This window comes from Anser anser (assembly GCF_964211835.1).
Source record: "Anser anser genome assembly, chromosome: 1".
NCBI classification, from domain to species: Eukaryota; Metazoa; Chordata; class Aves; order Anseriformes; family Anatidae; genus Anser; species Anser anser.
This window is the reverse complement of record NC_139720.1, coordinates 94,072,010-94,091,955: the sequence shown is the minus strand read 5'-3', so window position 1 is coordinate 94,091,955 and position 19,946 is coordinate 94,072,010. Positions and strand designations below refer to the sequence as shown.

The 19,946-nt window shown below is 47.8% G+C and overlaps 2 long non-coding RNA genes across 3 annotated transcripts; both read left to right on the top strand.

The window, feature by feature from the left end:
• The first annotated feature begins 285 nt into the window (after nt 1–285).
• On the top strand, nt 286–8,128 carry LOC310888816. Its single transcript, XR_014576178.1, has 3 exons — nt 286–3,192; nt 4,835–4,935; nt 7,826–8,128. It is a non-coding gene; the product is annotated as an uncharacterized lncRNA (long non-coding RNA).
• Nucleotides 8,129–9,663: 1,535 nt separating this feature from the next.
• Nucleotides 9,664–17,990, top strand: LOC310893675. Of its 2 annotated transcripts, XR_014579199.1 has the most exons (4): nt 9,664–9,853; nt 10,516–10,641; nt 11,957–12,114; nt 16,676–17,990. It is a non-coding gene; the product is annotated as an uncharacterized lncRNA (long non-coding RNA). The 2 variants fall into 2 exon arrangements; XR_014579200.1 differs by lacking the exon at nt 16,676–17,990 and having other exon boundaries at nt 11,957–13,864.
• The last annotated feature ends 1,956 nt before the right edge of the window (nt 17,991–19,946 follow it).

Here is a 19,946-nt window from a genome sequence, read left to right as displayed (position 1 = left end):
CCTCGTGCTGCCTGTGCTCAGCAGGCCCAGGGGTGGCACCTTCCTTCAGGGGCTTACCAGTGGCTGCTGACCCCTGCAAATCCCCCCATTGCCCCTTGAAGCGGTCAGGGGCTCGTGACAGCCTCTGCCCCGAGAGCTCTCGGTCTAGACACTGGGCGTGGAGACGAGGACGCTGCGGGCCCCTACTTCAAACAGATGAGTCTTCCCTGGTCGCTTGCTTGTCGTCTTCCAGAAGCCTCCCGGCACGCTTGGGGAAGATTTGAATAAGGAGAGGGAGGAGGCCCGGCAGCCCCATGGGGGGCCTCGATCAGCTTCTCTCTGGGTTTGTGCGCAGTCTGTATGCTGCTGCGCTGTGGTCCTTGTTATCATGCTGATGGCTCCAGTTCTTGCTCTGCCTGTTTGGTTTTGCCCTATTGTTGAATTTATTGCTCCTGGACTCTTTACTCTTGTTGGCTCCTGATAAATTGCTGCCTCTTATTAGCCTTAAATTACTGCCTCTTACCAACCTTTAATTACTTGCCATCATATCTTGGTGCCACATCCTCTTAATTATTGCTCCCATGCTTCTGAAGACTCCTCCTTGCCTTTGCTAAATCCATTAGCCTTGCTTTCAGCTTGCTTTGGCCACATCTCTCTCTGTCCCTGCCTTCCCTATCTCTCTGTGTCTTGCATGGATCTTATGTGGAGTACCATGGAGCCCCATCCTTTCCTGGGAGCATTTCTGGTCTTACTGCATCCTCCCTCTCTTGTCCTGTGCCCCCAGATTCCTGCTGCATTGCTCCTCCATGGCCTGCACCCCACTGTCTTTTTTAGGGCTGGTGCTGGTGGATTTCTTTTGCTCTGTCTTCTCTCTCTCCCTCTGCTTTTTTACATGCTGTGGTGTCCCCTGTCAAATTTCCCCCATCCCTCCTATATCTGTTAGCCAGTGTTTTCTCTTTTCTTTGTCACTTTTGTGGGAAATACTTTGCAAACTTTTCTTTTGCTGCCAAACTTCACTTTGAGACCTGCTTTTCTACTCAGAGCTGCTGACACCTCTTTGGTGCCTCTTCTCCTGGGCAGCTCCCAAGGGCCTCTCTCTCCTATTGCATATGGTCCACCACATCTAACTGTGGTACTTGCTTTTCCCCATCTCCTGCTTGGTCTCTTCCTTGGAGTGCCATGCTTGAGCTCACATGGGCAGATCCTGCCTCTCCTGTTGCTTCCACTTCTGTCCCTCATGGTGCCTGTGTCACCTCCTTGCTGGTTCCAGCTGGGTGCCAGTCAGACCTATTTTTCCAGGCTTTATCCATGTTCCTCACCAGATCAGGCTTTCTGCCTGCTTTCTGCCAGCATTCAGTTTGCAGTCATGCTCTCTCTCTCATGGTCTGTGTTGCTGCTCCCGAAGTTGTTTCCTTTCCCAGCCTCACCTTTGTAGCCATTGTCTTCCTTGCCCATTTTCCCACTTGTGCAAATCCTATTGGCTTAAGTTTTCCTTTTTAACCCCATCAATGCATTTTCTTTTATGTGTCTGCTCATGCCAAAATGTTGGCTGCGGAGAAGAGAAATTGAAACTCAGGGAGACAACAAGAGGAAAGCAAAGTGGTCAAAGCTCAAAGTAGCCAAACCTTGCTATTTGCCTAGAATTAGCCTATTTGACCATCTTACTCTCCTCTTTGTGTTTCTCTGGTCATAACCCATTGCTAGAACATCAAGTGCCTGATTCTGTCCCCCATGTGTGGGTCCCGGGGTCTGTGTAGCCCTACAGCCTTTGTCCTTTTTGGGTCAGCCATGCTGTAGGCTAGCTATAGCCTGCAGATCACCTCCTGCATGCCCTTCACATGGGACTTCACTGTTATCTACAGTATCCACTTGGGCTTGCTTTGCATCCTGCCTCTCAACGCAGGGCCCAGCAATTGCCTAGATGTTGCCATTTCTTTCCCTAGTGATTGCCTGTGAAAATTTCCAGCTACTTCCTCTCTGCACCCAAAAGAGTTTTCTTTGCCATGTCACATCTTCATGGCCTAGGCTGCGTGCCTCATTGATGCTGTTGATGGAGTCTGGGACTGGGGATTCCCCTGAGGTGTCCTCCTCCTTCAAGAGCCTGGCTGGAGCTGTCAGTTCTCAGGACCTAACTGCTTGATCCAAGCATTCGGTGAGATTGAGGGAATGATTCTGCCTATGTAAGTCATTAGTTTAACTAATATTGTATCTCTTCATTGTAAAAATGCTCTTTGAGGTCGATTAATGAGGAGTAGGTGGAGATAAAATGAACTCTGGTTTTACAGGTGAAACACCATTCCTTTAAAACAAAATACTTGTAATGTTACAAAAAATAAACCCACTTAAAACAAACCTCTACTTCTTCCTGTGGGGAGACTATGTCTCCCACAGAAAGTTGTATTTTCTCCTGTTCTCTTCTTTTTATTTATTTATTTATTTATTTATTTATTTATTTATTTTGGTGAACAATGTATTCCCTGCATGTTTTTATTTGCCTGCCTTTGGTCTCCCTCGTTCCCAAGTACTAACATCTTGGGTCACCAGGACGTAGCCTGGTCCCTTTGAAACACATCTGTTGCATGGCATGAGGTATAGAAATACTGTCCTTATCAGAAAGCCGTGGGGAAGTCTGTGTTGGGATATTCTCCTGATTATAAGCTTCTTTTCCACATCTGTCAGTGCAGGTGGGAGCTTTTTCCAAGCAGATGTGCCTGTGGGAGGCCAGCACGGGAGAACATTGCATCTCTCGCAGCCATCCTCATACCCCATTTGTGAAGCCACCATCATCTTCTGATGCGGTATGTGTAATGCCGTGGCTGTGAGGGTGGCAGGAGGCAACGATTGCTGGTCTGCTCTCCCCAGCCTCGCAGCCGCAGAGCTCTGTTCTGCCGTAGTGTCAGTCTGCCTCCTGCTTTTTCTCTCTAGTTAACCAGAAGGCCTCACGGGGCAGTTCTGAAAGCACCTGGTCACACTGATTACATGCTCCACAACCCTCTTAATAAAAAGCACTTGTGGAGCAGCATGGTGAGGTGCCTTTTTTGCAGCCCCCACGTGTATCTGCTTGGGGTGAGGACAGGCTGTGATGCTGAGTCCGGTGCCTCAGCTGCAGACATGGAGCCGAACAGAAGATGGGCGAGCCGAGCTGAAAAAACCTATCTGCGTCTGGCCGCGGCCCAGAGCCCGTCTGCCTTGGCATGCTCTGTACTGGGACGGGTGAGGGGCAGAACGGGTATGCGCGGGGGAAGACGCCTTGGCACCGTGTCCTGTGCCCGCGGAAGCGGGTGGGAGGTGATCTGCGCCTGGCAGCTCTTGGCGGCATGGCTCGGCTTGCTGGGCCCTGCCGTGCCAGGCTGGGGCCTGGCTCTCCGTGCTGCTCCTCTCCCGTTTCCCTTTCTCTGCATTGCTTTTCTTCATTTCCCTGCGAGCTAAACCTTGTTTTGGAGTTGGTGCTGAGGAGACTGGTGCGAGGGAGAGATCCCAGCAAAGGGAGAGGAGGGTTGCTCTTAAACCCTCTTGTGCCTCTCCGGCAGCGCAGCGCCTGCCTGGGATGCTGGTGCCAGAGATGCAAAAGAGCAGGGAGGGCTGGGGCTGATGAGTGACTGTGTGCTGCGTGTCCTGCCGGGGAAGTGTCGCTGTCACACGTGGCCCATCCCGGAGCTGTGTGTTGGCTCACGCTGCCGAGAGGTCTGCGTGCTGGAGACCGAGCGTGGTGCTAATTGTCATAATGCTGTGCTGGGCTACCGGCGTCTCCTGAGTGAAGGCCTGGAAAAAGCGACTATCCGGGCACTATCAGGAGACATGCAAATGCATGTAGAGCCAGCTTACGCACGGGGCAGGGAACAAGCGTTCCCCCAAGGCAGGAGTGGGTGGGCTGCTGGCTGCCTGCGCCTGTGGGAGGAAACACCCCGGCGTCTGCCCTGGCTTGAGAAGCAGGCGAGGAGAATGGCTTTGTAATCATGAACTGTGCGGGGGCTTCTGGCAGCCCTGCCCCACGCTGGCTCATTCCTCTCTGTGAGGAAAAGGATGCTTTGCTGCACTGGATAGGGGGGAGAGGGAATGGGAACTACTGTCTTCTCTCCCTTTCAATCCAGTTTACAGCACAGAGACTGATGCTGGCACAGCTGGCTGGTGGGACAAGATGCCTTAAACCTTCTTGACATCTTACTATGCCAGCCACTGCTTCAGCCACAAGAGGATAGTACGGGAGCCCTCCCCAGGGGTAAATAACAGGCAGCAGGGGGTAGCTCAGGGCCAGGCATGGGGCTCGGCCAGCCCTGCTCTGCCCTGGTGGGAAAGGTTGAGAGGCACTGGGAGCCAGCAGCACCCTCTGCCTTGGGCACCAGGCCCTCGGGCTCGTCTGCTGCTCTTGGCAGGAGTTTGGGTGACTCCTCACCGCTGTCCCTCCTCCAGATACATGCAGCTGCCTGCGTGTCCTCGAGTGCCAGTGTGGGCTGGGGGTCAGTGATGCTGAACGGGGATGGTCTGGGGAGGGATGCTGGGGCAAGCTGCCAGCCCCTGGTCAGGGACAAAATCTTTATTTCAATGAAGACTGTTTCTCTGGACAGAGCCCTTAGAGAAAGCTCTGTTTTCACCCAGAAGAGCTTGGTATTGACGTCTGCAGGGTTTCAAGCACCAACTACTCCTTTTGCAGGACAGGGGACATCAGGAAGCAGTGTGAATGGACCAAGCTAGACTTCTCCAGGGATTTGGATTGAGATGCGGGGCTTTGCCTCATCCTTCCTTATGACCATCCCCACCAATTGCTACCACCATAGCTCAGACAGATGTTGCATGGCCTCAGTAACTCTTTCCATGTACTTTCATGTGTTTTTTTTTGTTGTTTTTTTTTTTACAGGGTTATTTTCAATTTGGACACCTTCACTGACTGCTCATAAGTTCTGATCATTTGGGAAGCTCCTGCCATCATAAGAGATGAGTCCCTGCACTGCAGCACAGGCATGTATGAGAGCCAGCGTGGGGAGGAAGCTGGCTACCGTGCTCATCACCTTCTCCCCAAATTTCATGGTGAGGGTTTTGCTGGAAGTGACTTGGCCCGTTGTAGCAAAGTGACGCTGGCTGGAGGAGTGGTGCAGCCTGCTGCATCTGGGACATGGTCGGAGATCTGCTCCTGATTTGGTGAAACCCCAAGGGAGCCATGTGGCTTTTCTGGGATGTGGAGGGAATTGAGGCTTTGGACTCGCTGTAGGAAGGCACGGAGGTCTTCCCTCATGCTTCTGAAGGGTTATGGCAAGTGCAAGGAGTGAATAATGCTAGTCAGATAGCAAGATGAGGTTATAGTTAAAGCTTCTGACCTCCTTGCCTTACCTAATTTCTCTTAAATCGAACCTTAAATCTACTTTTCTTTTCCTTACCTAAGGATAAATGCAAAGTGATGCAATTAGATTTGGTGGAGAAACAAATTGTAGAAAACTGATCAGAGATAAGAATCTGATCTCATCTTCCGTAAAATGGTGGTCTTTCAGCTGCTTCCTTGCCCTGGCAAAACCTCAATTGCCAAGGGGACCATTTCTTTATCTATCATTGCAAAATATTGTTCCTCCTTAATTTTAATATCCAGAACCTCTAGCCAAGCAAATATTTAGCATGTGCAAAGCCTGCACCCAACGAACTGGGACAAATTCCCCACCGCTGTAATCATCCCCTAGCAAAGCTCCTTGCTCTTGGGCACATGGGATGCTCTGGCAGGGAGGCTGCGGCTCACCAGAGCCCCAGGGCATCATCCAGGGCTGCCCAGGCTGCTTTTCCCACAGCAAGTCTTCCCTTTCACCCCCGTGAAAGCTCTCCAGTTGCAGTGTGGGCACATGGCTGCCCATATTCTCTAGCTGAGAGCAGAGGTGAAAGCAGCACGTGTCTCTCTTCCACACCCGCACATGCAGGCGTGCACAAGCTCTGCCTCAGCCCTGCCTCTGCGAGCGATTGCTGCCTGCAAGGGCCAGGCATCTGGCAGGGACCGAGCAGCCTCGGCCACATGTCCTTGTGTCCCAAAAACCCGCCGCACCAGTGCCGCGGTGGGTAATGTCCCCTCAGCAGCCCTTGGCTGTGCGAGAGCAGCTTGGATTGCTTGAGTTGTGCCCTGGTGTCTGGGGACTCAATTAGCTCCCTGCCTGCAGACAGGGTTACACCTGGGTTTTGGGCAGCTGGCTGTGCAAGGGAGACGTACCTGCCTGCTCTGCTGGAGGCTCTTGGGGAAGCCTTGGCTCAGAGCTAGAGAATAAAAATCGACAGGGTATGGCTTATGGTCCCTGTGCGTGGAGGGGGAAATGAAATGTTGCTTTGTGCAAAGATATTGCAGCTTGGTCGTAAGGCTGTTTTTGGCAGCCTTCTGCAAAATTCCCCTTGATTTTTGTTTTCACTTTCCCATTAAGAAATTCAACTGAATTTTGGGAAAAGTTTTATCTTTTTAAAGTAGCATGAGTAACTGTAGTTAGCTCTGGTCACAGAACTGCTGCTGGATTCCAGCCCTTAGTGGATGTGCATAGGCTGCCAGAAAGAGCCTGCAAATTCCAGTGAGGAGTCAGACTTTTTATCCTGGTACTTTGTTGCAAGTGTGTTGTTCAAAAGATATCAGCTGGATGAGATTTGTAGGTAGAGGTAACATCTTTTATCAGACCAACTGTTGTAACTGCAAAAAATTAAGACAGTATTTTGGGAACAGAGTCATTCTTTGCTTTGGGGTAGCAGGCACGAAAACCATTTTTTTTTTTATCCACCTGTACCAATTAGTTGAATAAAAGATAGACTTGTAATTGTGCACTCCTGGCAGGTAGCTGCGTCTGTATGATTAGGACTACAACAGAGCACAAAGTATAAAAGTAGCACCTCACCAGAAGAAGCTCTGCAAGTGCACAGCCAGTGTATAAATCAGATCAAAGCAATAAATTAACCTGTCAAATTCAATAACTCAACAAAGCATGCAGTCCAAAGTTCAAGTTTGTTTAGGCTTTTATTGCCTTCTCAAGACCAACCATTCCGGTAAGTTGCTGCTGTTTGGGTTTCTTTTGTGAGTGTGTGTTTTATAGCAATGTTGTTTCAAAGAAGTAATAAAACTTCAAAACCGGACTTTGAGTTACACAGCTGGTGCTTGGGAACCGAAATTTTCGAAACAGAATTTGTCTTTATCACCTGGATGGTGTGTTCATGTTTGTGTGCGCAAGAGAGGGAGCAGGAGGGAGATCTTTACATATCTACATCATCTTGAATTTCAAAGGGCTTTACAAATCTTAGTCTTCCAAAATCTACAAAAATGCTGTGCTTTGCATATGATTATGTGGAGCTCATTAGTAAGGGTACTAATGAGCCTTACACACCCGAGGCAGATAAATGAGGTTCCAGAGTAAAATGATTTGCTTAAGGTCAGACTCCTGCGAGCTGACAGCAGAGCTGGAAATAGAAACCATTGTTTCCCAGTGTCTTGTACCATATTCCCACGGAGGGAATGTTGTTTTAAAAGATGAAAACATTGCTGTTTGTTCATGCTCTTTCACTTCTTGTGCTTTCAATGTAATCTTCACAAATGCAAATGTGCTGACCTAGAGCTATATAAGGCCTTCATTAAAACCTCTCTACGGTATCAGGCTTCATGCAATTGTATGAAGCAGAAGGGATAGCACGATCTAACAATTCCCACGCCTTATAAAATGATTGGCCTAGTTTCTTTAAAGTGGGTTTAAACCATAGCCCCTGATGTGATTTAAGACGGAAGCCACACTATTAATTGCCTATCTTCTGCCATTAAGGCAATGAGTTATGGGAAACTGGGGGAAACAGTTGTTTATCTTCCATGTGCTAATAGACAGTTTTGCTTGCTTTTTATCTTTATGTTTAGGCTGTGACAGAGCACGCTGACCTCATGCCTCCCTTCTGCCTTGAGGAGCTGTATTGGGGGTGGTGCAGGGCGGGTGCTGCACCTGAGGAGCCTCATGGTGGGCACCTGCTGAGATGCCCTGCGCCCAGACCCCAGCCAGAAAAGGGGGATTTTGTTCCTGTTTGGGATCAGAGACAGGCGGTGTGAGGGAGATGCTGATTACTCCCTCCCAAGGGCACCGTGCCCCCATTGCTCTGGGTTTTACCCATGGATGATGAAACCTCCTCCATGCACTTGCCTTTCTCTTTACGACCTTCTCTCTTTTCCCTCTTTACGTACAGCTTGCCTGTTCCTCGTTTCCCTGTTATTTCTGGAACACAACCGGTTGCTGGTCCTGTCAAACATTTGGAGCGAGTCCAACAAAAGGGGTTTTTGGCAATTCTAGGCTTGCAGGGAAGACTTGTGGCCCAGAGAAAAATAAAAAGATATATATACACATACATATATACATATATACATACACATATATATGTGTTTATACATATACATGTGAGAGAGAGAGAGAGAGAGTCTGCCCACAAGCCTAATGTGAGTGTGTGTGCGCATTTTTTTGGCAGGGTGCATGTGACTGTGCATGCACATTTTGTGCTGCAGTTCCAGGCCTGATTCCTCCATCCTCTTGTACTCCTGAGCTCATCTAAAGCTCGGATATTTGGGACACAAAATCATTCCTGCAGAATGGGTGGTGGGGCTGGGGAAGCCGTCTGTCTGTCCGTCCATGCGGCACGTGTTGCACCAACCCTCGCCAGGCAGATGCTGTTTTCTTTGTGAGCACTCGCGCTGGCATAGGGATTGCTGGCAAGGGGAGCGCAGCAAGCACGAGCAAACAGTTTCCTTACTGCTTGTATAAACTGAGCAGACGAACGCACAAGAGCTCATTCTCCTGCTTATCTCGCTGTGGCTGAAGCAAATGGTGGCTGCAGAGTTCAAATACCCCGCGTTTGATTAAAATCGTTTTTCTTTTTCTTTTTTTTTTTTCAATACACTGAAACAATAGCAATAAAAGCTGTAAAATTGTGTTCTTCTTTTGGCACCAGCCCACTGTAAACAGCAAGCTACCGGGCTTAATTAGGCAATTCTGTACCATTGCTTTTAATAACTGAATGTTTGTCTCCCGGCTATTCAGGTGGGCTATTAGTGATATTTAATATTACTGGCAGTGTTGTTGCATGCTCTGTGCCAGCGCTGGCAAGGAACAGTGCGATTCTTCCAGATAACAGAACTGCACCAGCATTTTTCTGGATTTATCTGAGAGAAAGGCCACGCACAGAGGCTGCACGCTCTTATTCAACTCTCCATTTTTTCTTGCAAACGTTCTTCCAGGCACCGAAAGGGTTAAGCAAAATAATTGCAAGAATAAGCATGTTGGTTCTAGCTTCTGTTATGGCAAACATCAAAATGTATTGACCTAAAAGGCAAATGTTGATTGAAGCAAAAAACTGACGTCAAACTCCTAAGCGCTCTGTATCTTTATGTTTGGCACGTGAATACCGTACTGTTTGTATCGTGTGAAATACTTAGGTTGCTTTTAATTAGATGAGTGATAATCTGGCGATTGTGGTTCTCATTTCAAGTGTAACAATTTACTGCATGACTAATTCTTCTGAAAAAATGAAATTGTCAGCGACAATCTGGAGGGCTGAGCAAACTGTTAAATGACGGCAGTTTGTTCCACAAATGACACCAATGGGTTTTTCAGAGAAAAAGATTTGTATGCTCTTCCTAGTCTGACCAAATTCTTGGGGTAATTTTTTTCTGTGTGTTTTGTACCCATATTTCCTTCCTCTTTCCCTAGATCTGGCCATGGAGAGCTGTTGGTGGCTGAAGATTTGGACATCTGGTCCCAGTGGCATCCCTTCCTCCTGCAGGCATGCTGCTTTAGCAAAACCCTGCTTCTCCTCTGTCACTGGTGAGACTTAGCCGGGGCATGAATTTCAAAACAACCACAGAGCTGCAGGTTGTATGAATGTCCAAGGTGCTCAATGCCATGTGAGTGCTCCAGGTTATTTTCCTCTTTCCTAAACATGCTGGGCTGACTGGAGGGTACTGGCTGTACAAGTGATGCCCGGCACCAAGCAGGAGGGTTGTGTGAGGGATGCAGAAGTCCTGCATGGAGAGTTTGGTACCAAAGTGGGCTGGCTGGGAAACTGAAAGTGAGCGTGCTGCTCTTTAGATCCGGTTGAGTGGGCACTAATCACAGGCTGGTGCTGGCTTCTGCCTGGGGCAGGCCCATGTTGCTGACCCCATGGTGGTTTCTGTGGGGGCTTTGGCCATCCAGGAGGAGGGTGGCTGAAATGGCCGCTGGGTGTTTTCTCTTGGAATTGCCTAGCACTGCTCGGGAAACTGGAAAACATTTCTTAGAAACTATGAGCTGCGATGAAACCAAGCCACCTTCTGCTAGGAAATCTCTTTTTCTATGAAAAAGCTTGACTGCAGCAAGAATTTTGTGGGAGGGGGCGAAGCCAGCATGCTTTGTGGCTGCTCTTGGAGGAAGGCACGGGCTGGGCTGTCCAGGTGGGACGTGGTGCACATGTACCTGCATTGCTGGTGCTGGCCCAGGCTGCATCCCTTGTGCTGCACCCCACTGCTGCCTGCCTTTCTTAGCATAAACTAATGTTCCTGAGCTCCTAGATCTTTTCTTCTGTCCTCAGGTTTGCACAGCACTGAATTCTCACCCAGGAGCTGGGCAGCTCTGGGCAAGCTGGCTGGCTGAGAAGGGAGTGGAAGCGAGGTTCAGACCCTTCCAAGCATCATGGCTGCTTCAGAGAGGTTTTGGTGTAAGAAGATGTTTTTTGACCAGGGCCATGATGGGGAGGGAAGGGAGATGTGACATGGGGCCATTACTGCTTTCCACCAGTGCGCTAACTGGTAGATCCAGCAACTGGTAAATGGCAGATCCAGCAACTGGTAACTGGTAGATCCAGTGCTCCCAAAGGTGAGAGATGGGGCTGGATCCCAGACAGTGAAGGTGGACGAGAGCACTTGGTTGGAGCTGCAGGACGTGAGCGTCTGGGGACAAGAGACAGCAGGGAGCTTGGACGTTTGCTTGGGGGGTGCGAGGGTGGTGTGTGAGGGGGTGGTATGCCTGCAGCTCCTGCCAGTGGCCATGCTGGAGCAAGCTACGATTAGGATTAGACTTGCAAATCTCCTGAGAAACCCTTGGGAAAGCACACACTGTGATTCATAGGGCTTCTCCCTGCATGCACCACACAGAGGGCAAATCCCGACCAAAGCCCTCGCCCCTGCTCTGGTAGGGATGGATTCTCCAACTGGGAAATCTGCACCTTCAGCGTCTGGCTCTGCTGCTCAGCCTGGTGTTGCATCTCAGCACGTCAAAGCTCTTGTCCTTGGGCCTTGTCTTTACTCAGCCTTTGTGCGCTGACTAAAGCTTGTTTTCATTTTTATGGGCCCCTAAATGTGGATAATTGAATTGTGAGTGTGTCCTCCAAAGAAGCACAGAAGAAGGGAAAGGCCTGGTGGAAGATGTAAAAAATTAGGTGTTGGTTTCTTAAGATGGATCTGACCATGTAAATAGGCTTGTGTTGGTTCCCCTCCTTTTTCTTCACCCTGATTTGGAATTGGAGACTGACTGCTCTCAGAGTGCTGCTCTCACCAGCCCAGTGCTAACCCAGGGTTAACCTGAACTGAGGGGCTTGGAAGAATGACTTCGTCTGAAGGCAGTTTGGAGCTCTGCTTTTTCTCCTCTGTGTTTAGGGTGTTCCCGTGTCCCACTTCCAAGCTCTTTTTCTCTTTCAAACTCTAAAGGGAAGAAACGTTAATTAGGAGTTTTTAATTAAATATGAACGATGACATTCTCAAGCTACAGCCTACTTCTGACAGGTTATGTGTTAAAACAGATTATCAGGCTACATTAAAAATACATGGGGTGTGTTGGAAAATCTTCAAGGACTTGATGAAGAATTTAGGCACATTGACTAGTTTTCCTTGGCTTTGACGGGTAATTTGCAGGTTTTTCTTTTAAAACAAGGATTAAGTGTTTTTCCAAGTATTTTCAGACATTTGAGCTATGTGGTAAAACAAGGTCTCCAACAAGCATTTTCTTCTGTTTTGCAATGTTTCTCTCTGTGTTAGGTCTACTGCCTTCAGGGAAAAGCATGGCAGACGAGACGTGTTTAACAGCAAAAGCTAGCTGGAGAATCCCAGTGCCTTCTCTGGAGGGGAATAGTGGAAAGGACATTCAATGCAAAAAGAAGCAAATTGGAAAACCTGCATTTTCCCTCCTTTTTCAGGTGACTTTAAGTGTGACACGTTTCTGTGATACTAACCTGTTGTTTCAGGCTACTGTCCATGCTTGTGGGTCTGGAGGGGACCAAAACGTGATGCTTCAGAGGAAATTTTGTAATCCACAGTAACCCAGTTCAGTAATGTGGCACACATGAGGTGAAGAAAATGGCAGAGCTTGTTTCCAAACCTACCATATCTCTCATTCGAGTACTGACCATCCATTTTGTTAAGAAATCGTGGTGACGTATTATTATAATTTCCTAGTGTTGTGCAAAGCAGAAATTGGGTCTATGGCATTTTAATGGCAGGGTTTTGGTGATTGCTTTTGTGTTTAATATTGCAAGGTAAAATGCAACTGGAGGCAATAAAAGGAGGTGCTTTAAATACAATGCAGTTAAAAATGAAAGGCTCCTTGCATGAGATGTGGCTTTTGCTGTGTCGCTGGGATCATCAGGCATGAGTCTTCCTGGTGTGGGAGGGGGTGATCTTGGTCCCAGGCTCTCCACATCTCAACACCTGGCTGCAAGTAGCCCAGGTGGCTTTGCTTCATGCCCTGCTGGGACACAGTGGGTTGTCATGCCATCTCTGTGCCTGGGAAATCTCCGGGGTGTCCCACTGACTTGTGCTGAATGGGGTAAACAGCCCAGCTGAGGATGCAGAGCACGCCCAGCTCGTAGCCCAGGTCTGGCCCTGCAATCTTATCTCGGTCACCGAAGGCATCTATTAAACTCTGACTCACCTCGCAGAGGCACAGCCCGCAGAGGAGAGGTAACTTTGCATTGCAGTCACTCTTTGCAGTAAAACTGCTCTTCAAGAAACCTGGTCCTTCCCACTCATGAGCTCTGTGCTGGCGCTTCTTCACCTCGCAAATGATGTGCGGGGTGCTGGCCCCGACAGCAAGCACCTTGGTAGGAGAACCAAGAAAACGTCACAATTTTCCACTAAACCAAGGTTTCAAATATTTTGTTTACAGAGGGAGGAAGAGGTGACTCATCCTTCTCTGGGTAGGTGGGTGATGTTCTTGTTGCCAGCCTGGATATTCCCCAGCCTCCACCTACTTGTGCTGTGAGAAAGGCACAGCTCCTCTTCTTGCCCGTGCTGCCGGCACATGGAGGGCGAGTGTTTGGGTGCCTCGGGGTGTCACAGGTGAGTCTGGGTGCCACAGGTGGTGGGGATGGTGGGCAGCAGCATGGCAGTGTGCTCTGTGCCACCCCTGGTATGGCTTTGTAAGGATTCAGGGCTCTGCTTTGCTTCTTGCACAAAGAAGTACTGGATTTTGTACTGGATTTTGGCTTAGTCAGCAGGCCTTCCCCTTCTCCACTCTTGCAGGAAAAATTTGGGAAAGCTGCCATGTACGGGTCAGGTAGAGGCCTCAGAAAGATGTGTCAGAAACAATTGATGGCTGACCAGTGAAACGGCAGGCTGCTTCACTGCGTTGCAATGCCGGCTCTGCCATTGACTGTACGTCATGGTTTTGTTTGGTGTGCTGGAATAATTTGGATGGAGCCAACATTATTCGTAGGTGGGGTGAATCACGGAACATGGGATCTCGAGCTGTGTCTTGCAGGGTGAGATTTTGAGCAATTCAGATGTGATCTTGTTCCAGGTTCTTTCCACACTGTCAAAATCAGTGTTGCTGGATGAATCTGCAAACAAGAAGAGTTGATGGCTTGACCTTATTCTCCAGTTTTAGAGCAAATTGGTGCCTTTTAAGAATTCTTGCCCTAGTGTAAGTCAAACTAATTTCTGCCTATTCAGAATAATTCCCTATTAGCCTTAGGAGTTTGTGCACTGACTGGCTGCACATCCATTTACTAGACTGATAATGTTTGGTTTTGCATCTGGACAACGTATGGGATCCGTCCAGGGGAAAAAAAAAACACCCTCTTGTATGATTTAGGAATAAGCCCCATCTGTGCTCTGCAGTGGATGCTTCTGTCAACTGTTTAGCTGAAATAACGTGCAGTCAGTTAAATATTTGGGTTCTGCATAACAGCTGGAATGGCAAAGGAACGTTATTATACAATGAATCCAAGCTACACCCAGATCTTGAGTAATGCCAATTAATGTGAGTAAGTCAATTGAAGACAGTGAAGACAAGGTCAGTGCAGCCAGGTCTGCCAGTGGCGTGTGGCATCAGCTGAGCAAGATGGGGTGCCCAAAATGCTGATGCTCCCCAAAGAGCCCTGAAGGCCGTGCTGCCCCCTGAGGAGAGGCTGAGGCTGCTGCCCTGGGTTGATGGCTGCCTGTCCATCTGGATTGCAGCAGCAAGTTCCTAATAAAAGTAGGACCAGGGTCTGTGCGTTCATGGAAAGTCTGTAACTGATTTTTTTTTTTGTTTGTTTGTTTTCATTCATCAGGGTAGCCTGCTGGAACTCTAAGTGTTAACTTCAAACCAACTCTTGTCATCGTTCCGGGGGTACTCCAGTGTCACTTGCTGATGTAGAGTCCTCTCAGCCCTGTGTAACACACAGATGGAAAAAGGAAATGAGAAATGATAGGTTATAAAACGAATTCTGGCTCCCTTTTTCACTTCCATCACTTCCTCGAGGCCAGAAGCTATGACAATAAAATTGATAAGAAGCAATTTTTAAGGGTCTGTTTCTCTGGTGTCAGTATGCAACCTTATCTAGAGGAAGAGGAAGTACTGAATGCTTCACTGATACTTGGATTAGTTTAAGATAGCCAGTTGCTCACCATTTCCTTTTTAATTATTTTTTTAAAAATTTTGAGATATTTTCTTCTGATTAGAGCCTTCCCCTTCCCGGCATTTCATGCCCTTCTTCATTTCTGGTAGGGCTTAATTCCCAAAACTGACATGGTTTGCTAACGGCTTATGGCCGTAGAATGGAAAAAAAAATCTTGGATGGAAAAATATTTGCCTACACTGACTTTGGCTGTAGGCTCACAGCAAGCAGCAAAAGTACGCAAGAGCTTTGAGACTGCATGTAGAATGCCATCTCCCTTGATAATTTGCTTGAACTGAGTGAAAAGGGACTTCTTGTTCCTTATGGACAATAGGAACATTGGGTAATTCAAGAGGCCAAGTACACATACTGCTGCATACCAGACCACACCACTCTGCATAAAAAGACAAGATGCTGAGGATATCTTGACTAGTAAAATCCAGACAGCTGAAGCCCTGTTCTGATATGCAGAATGAAAGTTGAAATATCCATGCTGACAAATACTATGTCTGAAAATACACATGCAATGTCTGTTTTGTGTTTCTTAACAGGGGCTTACATTTGCTTCAAATGCCTCTGCTGTCTCTGAAACTTCCATATATGCCACAGAAATATAATACACCCTGGCTATATGTTAAAACAAATGCATACTTGTACATGTAACTTACGCATCATCAAGCCTGCTTGGTGCAGTCTTCCATCCTGGCTATTTGCTACAGCTGCGCAGCCTTTTGGAATTGGATCTGAATGTTATGACAATATAGCTTAGAGATAGTAAAGCAAGGAAAACAAACAGTTTGTCTTCACTTTCTGGCTCCTGGAAGAGGGATATGCAGAATAGAGGGAAGTCAGGGTTTACCTAAAAACAGGTGGAACCCAAACCACGGTGGGTGTAGCTCCACTCATCTCCAGACTATTACATAAGTAGTGGATTTAATCCACTGAAAACATCTAAGGATTACATGTACGAGGCATCTAGAATTAATATGTGCACATTAATAACAATTATTTTTTTCTGGTCATGATTACTGGATAATGGTGGTGTTACTAAGTAGTTGGTCTCCTTTCCAGCTCTCTAGTATTTGTATTCCTTTGCCTGTCTTGTTCTTTTAGGAGGATTTTTTTCCTGGTTTTATTTGTAAACAAGGCAGCAGATGCCAGGGTCTATTAGAGATCTAATCCAAAAACCATGAAATTCAGTGATTATCTTGTCTTTGAGCTCAACTGACTGTCAAACTAATAGTTAGGGATTATTTAAGCCTTGGAACAGAGTTTGACTAGCTCTTCCACACATCTATAGCAGTGATTCTGGCTATTTCGACTATGATAACAGTATATATTTTTTAATGGAAAGCTGTAGGTTTGGGCTGAAAAATCTTACATGAACTGGAGTTGGTCTTGTTGTGAACTTCTGAAGGTTTGTTGTTGAGGAAAAAAATTAATTCCTAAAAAGCTCTTGTTTGTAAGTTCTGGTGCTTTCTACCTGTTGACAGCTGTTGTCCTTAGGCTACCTTGTGTGCTCATGCCCCTTGCATGTCCTTCATATCTGGTGTGGTATCTCACTGCCACACCTGACACCTAAAATCTTCCGAATGGCTCATCTACACCTCTCTCTACCATGTGTCTTGGTGTGTGTGGCTGTGGGGGTTCTCTGGTATCCCAGAAAAGTGCAAAATTATTGCAAAACTTGGCCCAGCAAAAAGGTTACAAGCATTTGTTGCTAGTGGAGACGGTGAATTCTGATTTGGGCTACCCAAGTCTATCCAAAAGGCAAACTGATGGAAATGGCAGTAATATTATATTTTCCTTCTTTGTTTTTGAAATTGGATGAAAAACTGCCTACGTATCTGATTTAAAAACACTTGCCTCTTTTTTTCAGGCTAGAAGTGGGATCTGCAGCCTTCTTTGATAGGACAACTGACTTTTGTGGTCATAGATGCATCTACCCACTGATGGAGCAACAAAGGACTGAGAGCTGCTGAGCCAGACAGAGAGGAAACACGTCTCGCAGATGTTATGTGGATCAGCCAATTTTCAACACGTAATAGAAATGTTTCCCTTTGGATACAGGGTGAATCATGAAAACTGTAGAAAATGTCAGAGCACTTTCTACAACGGCCCCAATTTTGCTATGTTACCGCTCTTCCTAAGCCAAGAAATAGCTTTTTAGCCACTTTGATTGTTGAAGGGCTAAAAATTCACCTGGATCTGGGAGCAACTCCTGTGCTATTATTCCTATGGACTGGCGTGAGCATTGGCAAGCTGCGGGTGCTTCACCCGCAGCTGTGCTTCCCCGACTTTACCAGCCTTCCGGGCAGAGAGCCCTGCTGATGTGCCAGAGCTCACCGCAAAGCCGCCGTGTTGACACCAGGGATGTGACAGACCTTATCCGGCCACAAACATGTTCAAAAGCATTGGGGAATGGCCTGAGTTACCTGAAGCATTTACTAATTGTTTGGTGATGACGCAAATAGCAGGGTCCAATTTCAGCCATGCAGTCAGCTCCTGGGCAGGGACGGTGTGCTCAGCTCTTCCTGCTCCCAATATCCTGGTGGCAGACGGCTGAAAATCCCCCTGGTGCTGGAGTCCCGTTGTAAGTAGGCTGTATTGAAAGGGACATTTAATCTCTTTTGGAGTGAAATACTCCTGCCTGTGGCCCTTGTTCTGTTTTAGTCCTGTGGGGTTTTTCTCCCACATCTAAGTAGAAACCGTGTTTTGGGGATCTGTCTGAGCACCATTTCACGTGTGTGCTCTACACACTTTTGTTATTGACCAAAATTATGACGTTAAAATCACATTCACTGACTTAAAGTCTCTCTTTAAACTGGCCTAACTCTCAGCACATCCCACATAATCATTTCACCATGAACTATGCTCCCCCCCGCCCCGTGTTGAACTGGAATCATTCTCCGCACCATTGGCAATACTTGTGGAAAACTGCTGTAATGGCTGCCTCATAGTGCTCAAAGCGGTTTTATGTGTTTTTCTCAATGTTTTCCTTGAGTTCCCTTCTGGTTTGGTCACTCACAGCAAAAGCCATCCGATGTTATTTATGTGGTGGTTGTACCCTGGGGATGAGTGATGGGGAGAGTTCAGCCGTAGCCCGCCTCAGGATCAGGCCTCAGCCTCCCCGCATGCCAGGCGGCATGGGGACATGGGTGGGTGGCAAAGCTGGCAGGGTCTGCTGGCCTGTCTTCACCCACGGCCACCCAGTTCCTGTCAGGAGCAAGGCTAAGGCATGGCCTGCAGGCCTGTGAGGCCCCCAGGGAGCGGCTTTCTTGGGGTTGGTCTCCAGCGGCTGGTGTCTGGGGAAAGGGTCCCTGGATGAGAGGCTGGGGCTGGGTCAGGCATCCCAAACAACTGCAGGAGGAATTGCCTGTGCACAATGCTGAGAATATTTTCTGTACGGCTTTTTTCACCTGTGTGGTTACTTGGTTCTGCCCAAGCTCTTTGCAAAACATGCGAAGTGGAGGGAAAAGAGAAAAAAAGTTCCTTGTTTTTAATGGTAGTGCTTAAAAATAATATAAAACCATCCTCAGTGGCCAAACCACAGAAATTGCCATGCAGATCCAAGAGCAGGTGTGCCTCCTGGAGCTACTGGAACAGCATCAGAAACCTGCTGGATCCCCAGTAGAAAGTGTCCTTTTAATTCTGGGTCAAATTCTGCTCCAAATGTGGTTGAAAGCAAAACTCCTATTTACTTTAATGCTCGCCGGCTTTCATCTGTTGCTTTTGGAATAAACCGAGATCAGACGTGAGAAGCGCAATGTACTGCTGTCAGGACGGGAAGTCGGCGCTGCGCTGGGAGAGGTTTGGAACGAGCCGCTTGGTACGTCCAGGTCCTAGGGACAAGGTCTTAAGGAGCATAATGTGGCGAAGGACGCTCCTGGTCTTCCAGCATAAAGCTGAGGCTACGGCTTTCCGTACTCCTCTCTCATTTTCCTTAATTTCACCTGCAGGATACCAGGGTGGCTGCAGCCAAACGCCTGTCTTGCAAGCAGCAGTGGCCACCGTGGGCATTTCTGTGGAGCTTTTCCTTGCTCTGTCCTGCCAAGCCAGTGGCTCTGGGAGAGCCGTCCCCACGCCTGCCACTGTGGACATGACTGAGCCAGCAAAGCAGCTCTGTGCCTGCTTTTGGGTACCTGCACTGCCCCCGGTGCTACAGGTGGCCCCCATCTGCATGGGTAGGTGCTCCTGCTCAGCTGGCCTTTAAGCTCCACCAAAAAAACAACCCTCTGCTATCTTCAGCTTGGGATGTGCAGAATTTCAGGCATCTTTAGCATCCATCCCTTCAAGAGCAGTAGGCTGGCTCAGTGCGTTCTTGTATTGCTACAGAAATACAGAGGGAAAGCAGGTTGCATTGTGCACATAAGCTCATACACGATATATTTCTTAAATCAATTTCATAACTGTACAGCCGGTCCAGTTTCTGGGTCAGCGTGGATACGAGGTAGTAACTGACAGTTAATGCAAACCTCCAAAGAGATTCAGACCTTCCATCGTTCTTATTTTCTTTATTCATACCCATCAAAAACTTCCACAGAAATAATTGGCCTATTATTCAGTAGGAGAGCTCCTTTCCCTCCCACTTTCCTCCCCCCTATTTCCCAAACCATTCCCTCTCACTTAAAGCCTTCCAAAACATTTGAGACTTGATACTCCAGCATGCCGAGCACTCTGGCCCTGATTCAGTAGAGCACTTAAACATAGGAATAATTTCATTTGAAGTCAATGCAATTATTTGCATGCTTTAGTTGCTTTGCAGCGAATTGCTCCATATTCAATAGGGTGGAGCCCATCGAGTCCTTACCTGGCTGTGCTGCTCAAATTTGCTAGACAGGGAGGAAAGCTAGAGCAGTCCTTCCCAGTGCTTTTGCTGCTGGTGAACAAAAGGCAGCGGCATCTAGAAAGGGTATTTCTGGGCAGGATGGGGTTGTGGTTCAATAATGCTGCATTGTAAAAGGCTTGTTCTTATTGTACTCTTATCAAAGCCTGGGAGATTATCCTTATCAGAGCCTGTAACATTATTTTTATCAGCGTGAAAGATGATTCTTTTATATCAGGGCAGCTGTGAACCTCTTAAGGCTTTTCCCTTTATTTACCTCTCTGCAGCACTTCTCTGCCTCTCACCCATCAGCATTGCCCTTTGG